Source organism: Lissotriton helveticus, chromosome 2_2 (genome assembly GCF_964261635.1).
Source record: "Lissotriton helveticus chromosome 2_2, aLisHel1.1, whole genome shotgun sequence".
NCBI lineage: Eukaryota > Metazoa > Chordata > Amphibia > Caudata > Salamandridae > Lissotriton > Lissotriton helveticus.
This window is the reverse complement of record NC_136060.1, coordinates 24,770,459-24,790,795: the sequence shown is the minus strand read 5'-3', so window position 1 is coordinate 24,790,795 and position 20,337 is coordinate 24,770,459. Positions and strand designations below refer to the sequence as shown.

The following is a 20,337-nucleotide window of genomic DNA, read 5'->3' as shown; positions in this document are numbered from 1 at the left end:
AATTTCCTGAGGGGCAAAAAAAAGTAAATGCACGCTACGTGTTTTGCCGTATATGCGGTGATAGACTGTCAAGGGGAACTGAAAAAAAATACAGTTACGGCAATCACACTATGCATCGGCATATGAGTAGGTGGCATCCTAATAATTATAGTGCTGCCCAGCTACGTGATGAGCAACAAAATCCCCTTCCGATGGCAAGAAGATCGGTTGTTCCAGAGGTGTCGGGACCAGAGGCGAGGGAGATGATCCCAAACATTCAAATGTTGTTTGGGCACGTGAAGCAAGTATGCGTGCACTGCGGCGATTTCATTTGCTACAGGGAAAGTAGCATCATTTTGATTATGAGAGCTATTCAGAATCATGTTAATGTTTGTCCGAAACGCCCCAAAAAATAAATTCTTTTTTTTTTGTTGCTCCTGTTGAGCCCTTTACAATGGATCGTTTTTGTTTCCCCCCCCAAAAAAAACCCAAAAAAATATAAAAACGTTCAGAAAATACAAAAAAAGTAAAAAAATGTTCAAAAAATACTAAAAAAAATATAAAACAACAAAAACATTAAAAAAAAGTTCTTTTCAGAACTACCTCCCCGTTATAAAAAAATTGGTAGAATATTTGGAACTCTGCCAACCTCTATTTCTCTTAGTTCGCTCCCCGGAGCGCTACCCGGTACGCGTACCGGAAGCTAACCAAAAAAAAAAATGTTTTAAAAAAAGAACAGTAAGTATAAGGAAGGAAACAGACAGTTATGTGAAAAGAAAGACAGCTCTAGGGAGTAAACAAGAGATACTGTTACCCACAATCCACTGCTGATGATGTCACATATTACATCATTCATGACATGGTCAGTAACATCATCAGCAGTGGATTGCGGGTAACAGTATCCTTAGTTTACTCCCTATAGCTGTCTTTCTTTTAACATAACTGTCTGTTTCCTTCCCTTATAGTTACTGTTCTTTTTTAAAAAATTTTTTTTTGATCAGTCAGAAACAGTGACATTAATAGAAACAGAGAGAGTGAACAAGAGTGAAGAACTATGGTCCTCCTCAGCCACCCTCAGAAAACCAAGGGGGTCAAGATATATCTACCGTGCCCCCTTCTACCCATTCTGAACATTATTTGCCCTCCATCTTGTATCTTGATTCGACCGAAACACAAAATGGTGGACTCCCGTAACGCTGCTGGTTTGCGAACCGGGCCACTTCCCGGGAAGCGGTCCAAAAAAAAAGGTGGGAAAGTAATTCACAGACACTAAGAGTAATAGAGACGGAGTGAGTGAACAAGACTGAGGAACTATGAGAAGAGAGGGACTGAGAAAAAGAGTGGAAGGAGTTGAGTAAGTAGGTAATAGAGAAAGGAATGAGGAAAGTAGCAAAGGCAGGAAACTGAGGGTTAAAGAAGTGAAGCAGTGGAACTAATAGTAGGTGAATGTGATAGAAATGTAACGAAAAGAGTACAAAATATTTACCTTATAATTGCCGTTAAATTACTCACTTTTTGTTTTTATACTTTCAATCTGTGAAAGAGAGAACCATCATTTGAAAAATATTAAAACATGTATTTAAAAATTACAAAAGACAAGGGAAAAGATTGAAGGACAAATAGTTTTTCAACAACTTTGACACTGACAGAAGCTTCTGCTTCTCCAGGCCCCCTACACAGTCCTAAAGATATACATTTTAAACTAACAGTATCTTGATGCAGATGAAGTGAGGCCTATCTTAAAACATGGTGCATCTTTTGCATTGCTCTTGTTTCAGAAAAGTGTCGCTTCAGGATGCCAATAACATGTCTCCTATCCAGAGGTTTGTTTGAGGTGAGGCCTACTCAGAGTTCAAGATGAGATTTACACTTGTTGAAGTGTACAGAGGAGATAATATCTGTGAAAGTCTACCAATGAAGTGAGTCATGTCCACTGCACTCTTCAACAAAGTACAAACCTCCTATGTTTCCCTGGACAGACCTAAACTTGATCTGCACAATGTGATTCGTAATGATAGGAAACACAGGTGATGTAATTGAAATACGTGCAATTTATTTTGCTCATTTCTCAATCACATCACTTGCGTTTCCTTTGCTTAGGTATCTCATTGTGCAGATGTAGTCTAGCATATGAAAGAATACGCAGAAGTGCAGCACTGTATGCAACACCTTTGACACTTACAGAAGCCTCACCTTCTCCATGCCTCCTACACAGTTCTACATGTACATCATAAATGCAAACAGTACAGAATTAATTATACATGTTAAATGGTTTATTTTTGCTGTTCTCAGAATGTATCAAATTTCACTAAAAACAGTGACTTGAAGGTATTCATCATGTAACAGCGGGGAAAAAAAAACACAATCAAAATGATTGTGTTTAAAAAACCCATACAACATCAGAAATCAAAATTCAGAACTCCTTAAAGTTAACTTACTTTCCATGACGTCCAAGGATGTCCTATGAACAGCTTACACTCTTTTGTGCTGTTATTACTTTCAGCCCGCCACTTTCTGAAAGAAAATCTCCATCGTTTTTAAAAACACGTTACATCGAATAAATGACTTCTTGCTCTCTACCACAAGTTTCCTCAAGGCCAAATCTGGTCAGAGCCATTTATAACTCTTGGATTTCTTGTAAGCCAATCCCGTCATTTGGAATTTCCGCAACTTTCAGAATTAAAATGTTGAAGATCATTTTCACAATCCTGGAATAGTAATATCTTCCCCTTCTTGCTCAGTCATGTTCTACATTTCCTATGACACTGATACTGCTTACTATGAAGCAGACTTACACTACCTCTATGACTACTACAATTATTTAATTCTCTACATCACTTTTAATCACAAAGCAATGTAAAACAGTAGACAGCATTGCAGACTTACATTCCCTCTACTCCATGTTTTGATTGGCTGCTTCAATTAGCTTATAAAAAGAAACAGTTTTTCTGAACTCATTCAAAGTGCACATATTTCTCCATGATGTCCAGTCCTATGGTTAGAAGTTATGTCTCTGAAATACACTTATCCTCAAGGCCAAATTGTGTAGGAGCCATTAGAACTTCTTGAAATTCCACAGAGCACATCCCGAGATTATTTTCCTAAAATGTTGGTTTTAAAAACACCAGGTAAGAGTTTTTAAGGTCATACGGCAATTTTTTTTTGAAAATTAAAACAGAATCATTGCAGAATGACCAGCCATTTCTAGACTTTAAATAAGCTGTGTAGTGTCCTGATGTTATTGAAGGGCCATCATGATATATAATTGCTGCAGTTACAAAAGTCCTTCCTGATATTGACAACTGCGAAGCTACAAAATTTTTAATTAAAGTTGTCAATTTTGTTCCATCAGGCCTACATCGTTGGAACATTAAAATGACATACTGGCCATATGTTCGTATAAATAATGTGGACATCATTTCAGATTTACATTGGCTACACTCCATGTTGTGATCAGCTGCTTTTACTAGCTTATTAAAGGAGACTGATTTACTGTCTGGCAAAGTTAAATATATAAATCTTTCTGAGTCTACACTAGTAGTACTTGATACCATACAGTTCTCGCAGTCATGCTGCCATTGATAAGAAAGCCCAAACAGCTGATCTACATCTACACCTTCAGCATGTAATACATCAAGCATGTACATTAAAAACTCCTGACAATCTTGCTGAATATTTTGAGAGAATTGTGTTTGGCCTGAACATCTGTCTAACAGATTTCGAATTTCAGACACACTTTCTATGTTTCTTCTATCAGTGCTACATTTCTCTAACACAGAATTTAACAAACTGCAAAATCTTTGATCAGAATTGACCACAATCTCTTCTTTTACATTTTCTAGAGAAAACAAAACATTAACCACTACATTAGCATAGCAGTTGACACCAGAACTGTTTTCAAACTGAAAACCAACAACATCTTCAACAGAATCCTTTTTGTTTCTGCTTGTAATTTTAGGTTCATTGACTTTTTGTCTTTTTGCTACAACCTCCCCAGTATTGTTCTCATTTCTTCGTTTCCGGCCTACCACACGTTTCTCAAACAAAGGATACTGAGGCAAATGTGGCGCATACTCTCTTCTTAACCTATTGTATTCCTTAACACAATCTAGATCCGCACAAATGTTTGTGACATCACACTCAATCAAGTACAATCCCGATAAAGTTCTAACTCGTGACAATGCCACATATGCCATACCCTCCTTGAACACAGAACTGCCAATATTCACCAATGCACTGTCTACACTTAAACCTTGCGATTTATGGATTGTCACCGCATATGCCAAGCAAACAGGAAACTGCTTACGGCGAACATATAAGTCTTTTACAAGCAAAAATCTAGCAGAACAACGACCAATTAGCTGTACTTCCTCAATGCCATCAAATTTAATTTTTAAAAATTCAATTCCATCTCTATTTCTGTATTTCACAAAATCAACAACATTACCCATTGATCCATTTACCAGACCTCTTTCAACATGTAAATTCCTTCTTAAAATTATACGGCAGTTCAAGCACACATTCAGAGTCTTTTCAAAACCTGCAGTTTTAGATATACTCTTCTCTAATGAATCCAATTTTGTTTTCAGATTCTCAGACAAAATAATTGTTGATCCCATATGCTCTACTCTATCAATAGCTTCCAGTTTCACAATCTCTTGCTTTTCTAAATGCAACATTTTGTTGTTAAATTTGGCACATTCTGCAAGAGTTGGCATCAAACATATTCCAGATTTCTTCTCAGTAATTTTCTGAAAAATATTCTCAGGCACAACATCTTGTTCTGGATATAAATTTGACAGTAATCGTGCATGTAAAGCTTCTTTCCCATGCTCGGTCACTTTTCCAATTCTAACATCTTGTAGAATAGTCTTGTAAACTTCATCCTTCGCCTGACGCATATTTTCATGCAGTTCAGCATAATTGAAGTTTAACCATATATTGACGTTGCCAATGCTGCCTAGGCACTTCCTGGTATCTTCATGCGTGAGCATTTTGAACACAGGTTGCCCTTTCACTGGTGTCAGCTGCAAAAGATCTCCGAAAACAATGATGTGTTTGCCACCAAATAACACATCATACTCTGTTTTGAGAACTTCTTGCATCCTCAAATGCACAAAGGCAAGCATGACATTGGAAACCATGCTTACTTCGTCAATGATAAGAAGTTTCATTTTCCTCAAGATTCTTGAAACTTCAAAACAAGCATCTCCAGATAGCTTGTGATATTGTAATTTGTTGTCATGCTCCACTGGCAGCATCAGTAAACGATGTAAAGTAATCCCTTTAATATTATGTGCTGCCAGTCCAGTTGGAGCAGTGACAACACAAGACAGCGATGACTCTGTCTTTTCCTGCAAATAGCATGATATTGCTTTAATGAGGAAACTTTTTCCAGTTCCCGCTTCTCCACTCACGTACAGTCGGACAGGCTTCAACGACGTACATGAGCACTCTTTCTTATCATGACTTAATCCATGATCAATTTGCATGGTAACTTCGTCATATATTTTCCTCTGCTCAACGTTGAGTTGTCTTTCCAACTCTTCTAAGTTAACCGCATCCTCCTGAGCATGTGCCATGGCTCTTTCCACTTCATTCATAGCAGTGGCAGCTTCATTTTCGATAACAGGTCCTCCTAGTGGATCCTGACTCAATGAAGCAGAACTCTGACTGTCCTGAGAACTGTCTCTGGCAATCTCGGCTGCAATTGTTGCTTCCTGCTCAATTTCCGCATTCAACATTTCTACATATTTGGGAAAAGCAGGACATTCTATGGTCTCCTTGGCGGCATTGAAAGAGTCTTCGTAACAGAGGAAATCTCCAAGCAGTTCCTCTTCTGCATGCCAAGGCTTGAAAAGTTGCAAAAGTGCTAAATAGAAAAACTCCTTTTTTTCAGGAGATTCGCCACTCAATTTTCGATGGTTTACCAAGTGGCATTTTCTTTGCTTGACCAGACATCCCTCACTTCCTATTACAGCATACACTCCTTTCTCAGTATCTTCTTTGATGTTCCTCTTGAATATGTAATTTTGCAGAACCTCATACAGACAAACATTCTCGAGGTGACTGCTTCGATTTGGATAATATGTATCCAACATGTTTGTCTTCAAAATGTCGGTACTGTTTGGCTCCTTTTCCGCCAAATACTCAATTTCCCGCACAGGTTTGAGAACTCGATTACGCGTTGCAGCAAGACCAAGACTCGCTCAAACGATACTCCTGGACTTGGCATAGAGACTTGCTGAAGACAACCGGTCAGAACATTTGTACGCTCCGATTTCACGATGCGACAACATCTTCAGACTGAAACTGTACAACTTCTTGCTGAGGCTCTTTTCATGGGAAATGTCCTCCCACATATCCTTCAATTCTGTCTTCTCTTTTTTGGTGATGTAAGACGTCACATACCGAGCCACAGCCATACAGTTATCAGCCACAAACTGTATATCCATGTTAGCATTCCACATGGACAAAATCACCGGGTTGTAGTCGTTGATGTACTTGGACTCTTCGTTCCTCTTCAAATTGTAAGTGTTTTTAGGTGATTTCTTCATGACATTGTGTCGCAGCGAAGACATCAAACTGTTTACTCTTCCTTTAGAAATCACCGGTCGTGGAAAGCCGAAACGACATTTAGTGTAGAACTTGTCTTTGTTTCGGAATTTACGACGGCAGTACTTTCCACATCGATGGCTTTGGAAACGCAGAACTTTTTCTCTTAGGCTTTTCTTCTCCTTTGCGTTTGGAACAGCACACGTAGAATACTGTTGGATGAAACTCATCACTGAGTCTTCTGGATCCGTTCCAAATTTAGGTGCATCCTTGATCCACAGCAACATATGTATATGAGGAGCACCTCTTGCTTGGTACTCTTTTCTCCAGAAGAAATCCAACACCTCTCCAAGAGGTGGATTCTTCTTATTCATGATGAAAGACATCATAGCTTCAAATCTATGATTGAAGTACCTACATACATTGACTGGATCCAAAGAGCACAGTTCTCCGGGTGTCTTGAATTCGATGTTATCTACGTTAGCATTTGCCTCTCGTAGAAATTCAAGTAAGTCTTCCCAGCCATACTCGGCACAGCTCAGAGTGAGGAACCATGTGGGAGTACCTAAGTTCCTCAGCATATATTTTAAATCACCATGACGACGGTACCAGTACTCATTAGTACCACGCTGACACGCCATGAGATTAATCAGGTGAGAATCCAAAATACTATCTTGGACATTGACTTTATCCATAAAGTCACTTGCCGAGATGTTTTGCATGTGTATACCACTTTTCAAGATGTGGTTCACTGCATATGACAGTCCAGACAGATCGCTTTCAAACAGGAGATGAAACAAATAAGGAATGCATTGTCGAAACCTAGCATCTCCTGCATACAATCGCAAAGTCCGGTATTCAGAAGCAGGAATTTGATGAGGTCGCTCATCATATCTTCCTCCCTGACCTGTTGGAAAAAGCTGTGGGAAACACCGAGCTTCCAAACTTTCCTCCCAAACACTAATGGGACTCCCTTTGGCTTGTTTCATTTGAAACAACTCAATAGCATTCCCCATGACTTCCTTGGAATGCAAAGGATGAACACTATAATGTTCATATATTTCTTCACTAGTAGAGGGTTCTACTTTCTCAATTTGACCAGCACACAAATCGCTATCCTCTTCCTCACTTACTTCCTCTTCTGCAACATATACATTCTTATAGTATTTATTTTTTTTTTCAAATACAATGTTGCCTTTTTAACTTTCCTAACATCTACTAAATCTTGCCATATTTTCTTATTCTTTGTCGGAACCCCATTAACTAAGATAACCAGAGGTTCCTCTTCCACTTTTTCTACTCCAATTGTGTTAATGTTTTTCTTCAAATCTAGAGGCAAATAAACAACTCTTCCCTTTAATCCTCTCTGTAAATCTGATGGAGGCAATTTCCCTGTCTTTGGCTCCATTCTTACAATAGCCTGAAAGGGATGGATACTTTGAATCAAAATAGATTCATAAGTATTTAAATCCTTCAATTCAGAAGGAATCTCAACCAATTCCAGATTATTATGAACTGCTCTAGCAGGCATCTGGTTTTGATTTAATTTGCAAGAACAATAAGTACACACACGTTGATCCAATCCCAAATCAAAACAATTTTCTACCATCAAGTATGTTGCAAAATCCTTCCATTCACTATTATTTTCCCTTTCACTTTTTGCATATAAATCCACTAACTTAGTCTGATTCTTATAATAAGTGCGTCGACAACACACACAAGTGAAATTAGGCCTCTCACTTGATTTCACCTCAAACGTCGCAATTTCCCTCTGGAAATTATCTGTACTGGAAACCTGTACACTATCTTCCACATGACCCTCTTCTTCTTGCTCAATTTCAACATTCTCCTCTTTACTTCCAAAGTAACAAAACTCAATTTCTTCACATATATTCTTCACATCTATTTCAGAACCATGCAAAAGAGCAGCGCATAATTGTTTAAGCATAATTGCTGGACTCTTAGCATAATACAACATTCTAACTAATTTCCTCACTTTGTTATGATGCACTGCTAGCATCCTGAAATGATGAAAAACACTCTGGCATACTCTCCTGGAAAGACAAGCCAGTGAATGTCCATGCAAACCTGTCACTTCTCTTACTCTGCAAGGATCTAATTCTTGCAACAACATCATTTTCTGCTTCAAACTTTTCTTATTAAATGACCGTACAAAATCACAAAGCAAATTGATGGAATCCTGTCGCACACTGCAAATACTACTACACTTCCAGGTGTACACAGGACCCTTAGCACGTCTTCCTAAAACCTCATTACCTAACACCTCTTCTGCCTCTGTTGTCACAAGTTTTTCTTTTTCTACTGGACAACCATCTTTCACTTCATAAGCACGACCACTGGTGTCAACTGCATGCACCAAATCATTATCCTGGAAATAACTCTCCTCATTAAAAAATGCCTCACAGCTTGAACTATGCATCCATTCTCCAGAAAAAACTTCACAAAAATTACTACGATTACCTATTCTCTTCCATCTACTATTTCTTTTGAAATCAAAAATTGCCTTGTTTAGCTTCCTAATTCTATTGATTATCAAAATAAATAACTTACGTTTAATTTCAAATGCCTGATCAATAACTTTCTCAACTTTTTTTTTTGTCTTATAAAAAACCAGTTTCTGTTGACCTTTCTTAATATTTTTTAACAAATTGCCAATTATCCTGTTTCGGAACATTCGTTTATGAATCTCCCTAAACTGTTGTTTCCTTCTACTATCATGCACAGAGTTATCTCTTGCTCTAGCAGTAACATTTTTCATTGGCCTTTCCTTTCCATTTGATTTCCTTCTCGTTTTATGGACTGAAACATTTTCTGTAGTAATATTTTTTTTACTACACATATTTCTTATAAATTGTTTTGTGCTCTTACCCGGTGCTTTCTTCGTGACTTGACAAATCTTTTTGTTAGAGGACTGCTGCGTATTTCTTTTCACCTGCTGTCTTTGACGTTTTGCAGCCTTTCTCTGTCTTTCTATTGTAGGCATGGTGAAATCTTGAAATGATCTGCAGTTGAATCTGTGGAAAAATATAATAAATAATGTTATTAACCATTATTACCAAACAGTAAATCAGTAACAGTGATCAAAAACTTAACACACTACTTGACATTTTAATTAGAAGATTTTTTAGTCGTTGGCAAATTTACAATACAGAAATACCAGAAAAGAAATGACATTTATATTTATGTTACCTAAGCTATTTTATATGTGAATCTGATCTAATTTTATGAGCATATTTTAATATTTTATTGAAGACACTACACATAACCTGCTTTTGAAGGTGTCTTTATTTTTAAATTAAACGGTTTACCTTTTTACTTTTTATTAATTATAAATTTTAAAAATAAATGTTTATATTTCCAAAGGCTCAAGCAGGTCAGCTTCCCATCCTATATCATATAATTCGGACAAATCTGCATCCTCATCACGCTCTTCTTCATCCTCAGGATTTAAATCATCCAAGGGATCAACATCCACTGATGTTTCAATTACAAGTTCAATGATGAGGTCAAAATCAACTGATTGCAGATTGTCGCTCATGTTGAGGTTGTCTTTATCTTTAAAGAAAGATAACAACAATGAGATGTTGCAGAGTAAGAGACAAATCTCACAGATTATAATAGTAAAATTGTTTAACAAGAGTAACATTTTGCAGCTATTATTTAGCCATGTCCAGCGATGCTGAGCAGGTGAAGCCTATGTCTAATTTTTCACTGAACAGGACTCATCTCTTCTTAACCTTGGATAAGCCTCACCGACTCTGTGTCCCCTGCACATACTTAAATGTAAAGGGGCAGATTTATGTTAAATGGCACATCCCCAGGCATGCACCAGTTAACGTGCACCACTGCTCTGCCACCCATGGTGTGCCGCATTTACAATCAGATAGGAGAAACCTGCGTCAAAACCCTGCCCCTGCTTGAAGCAGGCATAGGTCTTGACGCAACATTGTGGAGATGGTGCACCCCTGAGCCTTGCTGGAGCTGCATCGCACTTGTGATACAACTCCAGCAATGCGCCACCTTAACGGCACAGATGCGTCAAGCATCTGTGCCGTTTTTGCCCCATGCTGCGCCGCATTGTAAATGCAGCACACCATGGGTGGCGGAACAGCGGCGCAAGATGACTGGCACATCCCTGGTGATGCGCCAGTCATCATAAATCTATCCCTAAGCTTCTTATCTTGTTAGAGATGAACTGCCATATGTATCATCAAAATATTTTGCATTTCCTAAATAGCGAATTTTAAGGAATAAATAGCGATTCTTTACCATTCCTAATTTGCGATGAGCAAATTGCTAATTGCAAGTTACCCATTCATTTCCATGGGCTAGGAGGCTCATAGGTATGAAGGTTTAATTTGCGATTAGCAATTTGCTCATCACAAATTAGGAATTTTTTCAAGCGTGCAGGGGTATCTCAAGAACACCCTGCTGCACCCCTGAAAAATAAATTTGGGGGCATATGGCACACCTACATGCCCTAAGGGCATGTGTTGGCGTCATATGGGACCTTTTGTTTTTTTTAAAAAAAGCTTTTTGAAAAGAATTCGCAAATTACCACAAACTAGAAGTTGGTGGTAGTTTCCAAATCCTTAATATCATTTTTTACATATTTTTTGTTTGATACATTGCATTTTAGGAATCGTAAAATTTGCAAATCCTTCAGTGCAATCGCAAAATAAGGAATAGCAAATTTTGAATTAAGGACATTTTAAGTCATTTCCATATGTGCAGTGTTTTGAAATTATGATTTGAAAATCGTTTTTGGGGAAAAGTAATGGTTTGCAAATTTATGACAAGGACATAATGGTGTATGCTTCTCTATAAGGCATTTCAGTGTCTCTGATGTCATTTTTCCCATATTACATTATAAGACCTTTCCCCATGGAGCACATTCCTTGTAAATATGCTCCCACCTGAGCATGGCGAATTTAGATTTTGACTGTTTGAGTCACATAACCATGTTAAAAGTGACCCAAAAAAACTTGCAAACGTTTTAAAAAAACACATTCATGTGTCATAAGGACATTTTAAGTCATTTCCCCATGGACAGTGTTTTCTAAGTGGCGCAAAAGAGGCATACACCTATCATAAATCTGTCCCTAGCATTTTAAATGATTAATTCAGGATGACAATAAGATGTGGCCTATCCAGAGGTTTGTTTAAGGTGAGGCCTACTCAGGATTGCAGATTAAAGTTACGCTTGATGAAGAATACAGAGGACATAATACATGTAAAGCTCTACCAATGAAGTAAGTGATGTCAACTTCATTGCGCCAGTCATCATAAATGTATCCCTAAGCTTCTTATCTTCTTAGACATCAACCGCCATATGTATCATATAACTATTTTGCATTTCCAAAATAGCGAATTTTAAGGAATAAATAGCGATTCTTTACCATTCCAAATTTGCGATGAGCAAATTGCTAATTGCAAATTACCCATTCATTTCCATGGGCTAGGAGGCTCATATAAATGAAGGTGCAATTTGCGATTAACAATTTGCTCATCGCAAATTAGGAATTTTTCCAAAGCTGCAGGGGTGTCTCAATAACACCCTGCTGCACCCCTGAAAAAGAAATTTGGGGGCATATGGCGCACATAAATTTTAACAACATTCCTTTACCTCAAAAACGATTTTCAAATCATAATTTCAAAACACTGCACATGGGAAAATTACTTAAAATGTCCTTAAGACACACAAAAGCGTTTTTTGATTGCCTTTGCAGCATGTTTGTATCACTTTTAACATGGCTATGTAACACAAACATTCAAAATCTAAATTTGCCATGCACAGGTGGGAGCATATTTACAAGCAATTTGCGCCACAGACAAAGGTCTTACACTAAAATGGGAAAAATAACATCAGGGACAGTCAATTGCCTTATAAAGAAGCATACACCATTATGTCCTTGTCATAAATTTAAAAACAATTCCTTTTCCCCAAAAACGATTTTCAAATCATAATTTCAAAACACTGCACATGGGAAAATGACTTAAAATGTCCTTAAGACACATGAAAGCGTTTTTTGATTGCCTTTCCAGCATGGTTGGGTCACTTTTAACATGGCTATGTAACACAAACATTTAAAATCTAAATTTACCATGCACAGGTGGGAGCATATTTACAAGCAATTTGCGCCACAGAGAAAAGTCAGGGACAGTCAATTGCCTTATAAAGAAGCATACACCATTATGTCCTTGTCATAAATTTAAAAACAATTCCTTTACCTCAAAAACGATTTTCAAATCATAATTTCAAAACACTGCACATGGGAAAATTACTTAAAATGTCCTTAAGACACATAAAAGCGTTTTTTGATTGCCTTTCCTGCATGGTTGGGTCACTTTTAACATGGCTATGTAACACAAACATTCAAAATCTAAATTTTCCATGCACAGGTGGGAGCATATTTACAAGCAATTTGCGCCACATAATTCATAATTTTCTCCTTAAAGCACACTATTCTCTAAATTAAAGAAATATTTTCTCACCTTAGCAAATACTTTGAGTTTGAAAACAGTCTCAGAAACACACCAATTTGTCTTCAGCAGAGCAAAAGGTATGCACTCCAGAGTCTGCAGCTATCAAAAGCACAGAAATGCTGTAATTCTTCACACATATTTCTCACGTCACCCAATCAAAACTCTTCCCTCACTTTTTTTCAAATGAAAACCCTTCCCCCCCTCTGCCCTTTCTGTCTTTTCTGCATGGCAACCACCTCTTGGAAGACTTCTGGTGTTTGCAAGTTCACACAACTTTGTTGCAATTGAACTCTGAACTCTCAGTGCACCTGCATATCCAGTGCATTCTTTCATTTAATGATTTTTTATTGACCATTCAAAATACATCTTTCAAAGAACACATCCGTGCACCCTAACTTTCTGTTTTCAGCAATCAAAATCCACCAATCACTGTTACTGCTTCATGAACACAGAAACTCCACAGTTTTTTTCATTTTAAACTCTCATTTTTTCAACTGCCATTTCATTGCCACACTTCATCTGACTGCAGGAGAACCTTCTCTCACCATGTTTTCTGTCTGGATTGTTGGACATAGTTATATTCACTGGGCTCAAAGGTACGTTGAAAACAGGAAATTACCTAACCTCAATTTACAAGATGTGGAAATTAAGTGGTTTGGCCACAGAGGATTAAAATGTCACCAATTGATACCATTGGTGAAAACCTTTATGCATTTGCCCAAACCTGACCTGTTAATTGTGCACTGTGGAGGTAATGACTTGGGCACTTTGACTGGTGTAGGTCTGGAAATGCTTTTAAAGGACACCTTTGAGCAATTAATGGCACTTTTTCCTCAGACTGCCTTGGTATATTCAAATATATGCCAAAGACAGAAATGGAGGTGGTCAAACTAATTTTGTCCACAAATTGAGAAGTCGAGGAAGCATGTAAACAAATCTGTTTCAGCTTACATGAGAGACCATGGAATGGGCTCCCTGTACAACAATAACTTGCGTTACTACATGCAAGATATCTACAGAGGAGATGGAGTTCACTTCTCAGATGAGGGCAACAGAGTTTTCACTCTGAATTTAAGAATGTGCATTGGTACCTACTTATAAGTACCTAAATGTACCATAAACCCAAAAGCTCTTCTCAGAGCTACCCTACATCTGATCACTCACAATTATTATTTTTCTCTAACATTTTTCACTAATTTCCAACAAAGTACGCTCCCTGGGGCGCTACCCGGTACGCGAACCGGGAGCTAACCTCGCGAAATTTTTTTTAAAAATGTTTTTTTTTCGCACATATAAGCCTCCTCAGCCACCCTCAGAAAACCTAGGGGGTCAAGATAACTCTACCGTGCCCCCTTCTACCCATTCTGAACATTATTTGCCCTCCATCTTGTATCTTAATTCGACCGAAACACAAAATGGTGGACTCCCGGAACGCTTAAGGTTCGCGAACCGGGGCGCTCAACGGTTCGCGTACCGGGTCGCTCTCTGGGAAGCGCACCATCAAAAAAGGTGGGAAAGTAGTTCACAGAAAAGCCACTGGAGACAATTTCACCAAATATAGATTAGCTCATACTACATACCAATCCCTACCATTTTCACAAATTTGATTGGAATTCCATTTAGTCATTTAGCCTGTAGACCTCTCTAAATACCCTGAGGTAAATTACTTCACAAAACACATCTGAAGTGTTGGAATTGACAACCAATGAAAATGTTACTTTCATTTTCTATTTTTTTTACCTGACATTTCATTGGTTATATACCTGAATATATATAAAGGAAGAGAAGAAAACACAGCCATTTTGACTACTACTTCTTGCTGTACATTTCAATAGTATTTTCACTAATTCCTTCAACTTCTTTCTAAAGGTAAGTTTTTATTTTTAAAACTGAAGTATATTGTGCACTATAAGTTAATATGGTAAACTTTTTCTGATAGATATATACTATCCCTCTGTAGTAGTTATAGATTTAGAGAGACTTCTCTGTTATAGTTATGGATGTAGTTAGGCTTCTCTTGTATAATTATGAATTTACTTACGTTAAATCACATACACTTTTTTATATTCCTACTTCCACTCTGATACTATACACTGCCCAAAGATAAATTCACTGATAAAAAATGCCTATCTAAAATTATTCCCAACATTGCCCTATCTCTACTAATATATATTTTTTTAATCCAAATTTCAGGCAAAATGGAAGGCGAAAACCAAGTTTCTTTTGAAATGGACCTGCAAGAGAGCAGCCAAGAATTGATTGATACAATTGATCAAATTGACATTGAATTTTTCGATGAAACTTGGGACAATGAACTACTGCAATGTGTACAAGCAGTAGATAACCTCCTTGCAAATGAGGACATTTTACACCCTCAGAGACTACAATGTATATTCCATGATAATTATGAAATTTCTGACAATGAAATGTTAGAAAGTTTAATAAATTATGAAACACAATCACATTAAAAAAAATGCTTAAAAAATAAAGAAAATAAAAAATAATCAACAAAAACAACAATCAATTAACATACAGCATTTGAAAAGTCTATCATTCATTTTTCATTGCAGTACGCTGCCCAGAACGCTTCCCGGTTCGCGGACCGGGCGCTCCCCACGCAAAAAAAACAAAAAAATGTTTTTGATTTTTTTGCCCCGCGGGGCCCTTTTAAAACCTCCACATTAAACCTAGGGGGTCAGGGAGGATCTAGTATGCCCCCTTATGGTCATTTTCGCCTTTGTTTTGGCCTCCTCTTGTCTCTCAATCCTACCGAGAGACAAGATGGCGGCCGCTCCAGACTGTTTAGAATGTTGACAGACACCGGAGAGCCAATCAGCTTAGCTACGCGAAGTTCCGGGACGCTTAAGGTCCGCGGACCGGAGCGCTGCCCGGAGCGCGCTTACAGATATATATCTTTTTTTAAACGTTAATTTCTCAAAATCCACTGGAGCACATATATTGAGACCTAGAAAAGGCACATCGGGCTACCAGTCCCTACAATTTTGCCAAGTTTCATGGAAATCCATTCAGCCGTTCGGGCTAAAAGTGAGGCCAACCGCCCTATGGAAAACTCAATGTTAAAAACACGTTTTGGGACCCCCCTTTTTTCTCGGCCCCCCCTTGACGAAACCCCCCCAAATTTCCAAGGGCTGCTCAGAAACAAAATGTTCCATTTTCCTGAAAATTTCAGCCAATTCCGTCCACAAACGCCAAAGTTATTAGACATAGAATTTTCAAAAATCCCATAGGGAAAAAATCCTAACTATATATACCTACTGGCGACCGCCAGTAGGTAATATATATATATATATATATATATATATACACACACACACACACACAAATATTATAAAATTAAATACACAAATAATAATATTACTTATATTTAAACAGTATTAAAAAAGAAGTAAAGTCTGGGAATAATAGATCTACTATTCCCACTCTATTATGTGGACTAGTAGGGAGTTAAAATGTACTACTCCCACTCCAATGTATGCCAACAGTTAGGAAACAGTTGGACTTTGGAGGGATTGCATGTACTATTCCCCCTCCAGTCTGTGCAACTGTAAGAAAAGGGTTGGGCTTTAGAGAGGTTAAATTTGCCATTCCCATTCCAATCTGTGCAACAGTCTGGAAAGTGTTGGATTTAGGAGCGCATAAACGTACTAATCCCACTCCAGTCTGTACAACAGTAGGGAAAGCATTGGACTCCGGAGGAACATTGGAATGTTGGAAGCTCCATTGCAAACAATGGAGTACTCCGGCCTTATAATGGCTGGTATAAGCCCGAAGCTCCAACATTCCAATGCTCTCCCTGAAACCTTTGTTTGATTTGTTAGAACATTCTGCCCTCTAGTGGCAGAATGTTCTTATAGCCTTACAGCTCTTCGTAGCGGGGCTATACCGGCTATTAAAGTCACGCTGCCTTGTTAAAGTCCCTCGGCTTCGGCTCGGGCCTTTAACGCTGCAGCGGGCGTTTAATAGCCGGTATAGCCCGCTACGGCGGGCTATAAGGCTATATTATATTAAAAATGTATAAATCACCTAAAAGTGCAAGCTATATTTCAAAATATTATTAACAATTATACAAACAATAACGCATAAAGTAATACATGAACTAACACACAAAAAGATATTTAAAAAACTATATTTTTAAAACTATATCATTGAAAACAATATTGACAACAATGATATTGAAAGCAATATGACTTACCTGAAAGCTTAATATTCTAGACAAGACTATTTCTGCATCACAATATTTTTGCATCATAATATTATTGTCCGATATGTCTACAACTCGATATTTCTAATCTGATACATTGTCCAAATATGATATATAATACCCATTGTTTGTATTGTTGAGTCGACCCTTTATTGCAATAAAAAAATCCTAACCGACGTCACAAAAAACCAAAACAGAATATATCATGCAGAAGTGTTTCCCAAAGTTTAATATTGTTTACATAGGGTTGTTTTGGAAGGGAAACAGCCACTACAGCAAGGCTTTTTCAATGCATACCATTAACCATGCATACATTACAATGCATGCGTCGTTACCACGCATAGCCTTTACCATGCATACCTTTACAACGAATTAAGTTGTAAATGTATGTATGGTAAAGGTATGTGTGTGACAGGTAAACGCCATTACCATGCAAAGACTTTATTACGCATGCCTTTACAACTCAATTTGTTGTAAAGGTATGCGTTGTAAAGATAAAAATCAGTTCTATGCAGGTGGAAAACACAAAAGATCTCCTAGAAAGCTCTTGTTTGGATGACGGTGATGTTGAGTGAATTTGTGGCTGAAGATAAGCACTTGTGACATTTAGCCACTGAACGGTGGTCCCGGATTACACAGTTATTATGTAAGGGGAGCTTTTCATATGCGCACTGAAAAACCCTCCATCTTGGAAGCTCTGTTTCTGCAACTGAGCATTGTTAAATGCGACCAAAATGTCACCTGCACAGGAAAAAAACATTTATTGGTAAAAGATGTGGAGGCTATCAGCGTTGTTAGAGGAAACGGAAAGACACTTCTGCTTCCTCTATACGACGTGCACTGCGCCGCAGAAGAGCTTGGAGAGGAGACATCGAGGAGAGGTAAGGGGGATTTTCTAAGGGCTGTCGGGGTTGGGGCATGCAGAAGCCTGTTTTTAAGGTTCAAGAGAGGGAGGGGTATTAGTTAGAAGGGTTTGAAGGTAGGATAATAGCGCAGTGCTCCATTTTGAGGTTTCATGGCAGGGGTATTTCTTTGAAGCTTTGGGAGCCCGGGGGGAGGGCAGGGCAGTTGCGCCGAGGTACAGGGGAGGGGTATTTTTTAATAAAAAAGATCTTGGGGCTAGAGGGCGCAAGGGAGCAGATATAGGACTTGGGGCAGGGGTCCGAGATAACCTTTACCATGAAAATGCCCTTATCATGCATGGTTTTACAACGAAATTCGTTGTAACCGTATGCGTGTTAAAGGCATATTTTGTGGTAAAGGTTATGCGTGGTAATGGCATTCGCGTTGTAACTCATGCATGGTAAAGGCATGCGTTGCAACGGAATGTGTTTTAACGTCATACAACTGTTTTGGAATATCCATCTCTTTTCATATGCATCCATATAAAGATTTGCTGAATCTGAAGCCTATCACTGCTTCTTTAATCTACAAGTAGTAATGCTCTTAAAATGGATGCAATTTTTTTGAGAGAATTTCAACAGTATTCTGACTGTTGGTTCAGTGGCTAGCGGTTCTTTAGATCCCAGACAATTTCAATCACATCTAGTGGTTTAATTCAGGTGTTAACTGGTCTCTACAATGTTAGTAAGATTTGATATTTTGTGGCAATGTGTAAATAGCTCTTATCACAGATATGAAAAATGAAAATGAGGTGACAGTGAAAATCTTATTTTTTATTATATCCTCAGGCTTTAGTAAATCATCACTAATAATAAATAATACTTTTTGCATGCAGACAGATTGCTCAAACAGTTGACAGAAAACGGATACCTGAGAATTCTTTTGGAATACTAAGAGGGTGTGGCATGCTTCTAGGGAAGAATTCTTACATAAAAGATGAACTAAGTACAAATAATTTCCACTTGTTTCAAACAACCAACTAAGTCAAGAGGGTCATTCAAAATGGCCATATTCCTAAATGGGCACACCGCTCAGAAAATACTCTTTGCACTGAAAAAATAGGAGTCTTAAAGAAGACCTAGCAAGAGCATAAATATCAAAATAACTAGCGTGTAACCAATATCTTTCACAAATGTAAACATTTCCATCATTGTAAGGACACCACAGGAATGGAATGTCTTGGTTGGAGACCAAACAATAACAAGAGAAAAATGTGGGTTTGAGGGCCAAAATGTCACACCCTAAAACTTAAGTAGTTGTAATATACAAAATAGTATATGCAATTATGTGCACTTCAGCCTCCTCCACGTAGTTAAAAATATTTAAGAAACTATAAAGAGGATAATTTGAGTTAATTAACAATTAAGGGTCTCATTAGGATGTCGGTCTGAGGCTTTCCGACCAACATCCTTTGTTTGACTTCCGACTGCCATATTACGATTACAGGCAATCTGAAGTCAAACTGGCCAGTCATTCTGGCTGGCTTCTCACAATGTTGGCCAGCTGGAAACAGTAACGTAATCCCTTACAGACGGCGTTTCTGCTGTCGGGATTATGATGTCGGTTTCTGGCAGGTTTTCCATGTTGGGCTTTCTGACATGGAAAGCCTGTCGGAAAGCAAATTAGGGGGCCCCTAGTAGGGCCCCAATCCTTCAGCATCCTCCAGTTGGGGGCTTGGGAGCACCATAGGTGGCCTACTGTAAATCCCTGCACCGTGTGGGAGGCACCTCATGGTGCCTGCCACGCAGTGCAGGTATTCACAGAAACTTCCATTTCTTTATGAGAACTTGTGTTGCAGCCGTTTTCGACTGCAGCACAAGCTCCCGTAGAGAAATTGGAGTTTCCAACCACAATATGTAGTATTAGGGGGTGCGGAATCGCTGATCTATGGTCGGTCAGTTCTCACAGCGAGACGGTTCGGACAGACGTAAGTCCGCCGACATCGTAATAGGCCCCGAGATGTAAAGTACTAAATGCTCATTGGCAAAACACTGCCATGAACAACATCATACTGTGAGATAACTTGAATGAGCAATTTTCCAAAGAATGAAACAGAATTCAAGAGAAGGCAATATTAATGAAATATTTCTAATAAAAATAAGCCATTGTTGATTACGCAATTTTAAACACCACAGGGAGGAGTAAACAAAGTAAACAAATTTCAGAATATT

The 20,337-nt window shown here is 38.2% G+C and overlaps 1 protein-coding gene across 1 annotated transcript in view; it reads left to right on the top strand.

Moving 5' to 3' along the window:
- The window catches only part of LOC144821717 (uncharacterized), a 714,421-nt gene that overhangs the window by 310,602 nt on the left and 383,482 nt on the right, over positions 1-20,337 (top strand). The gene's annotated exons all lie outside the window — the stretch shown is intronic.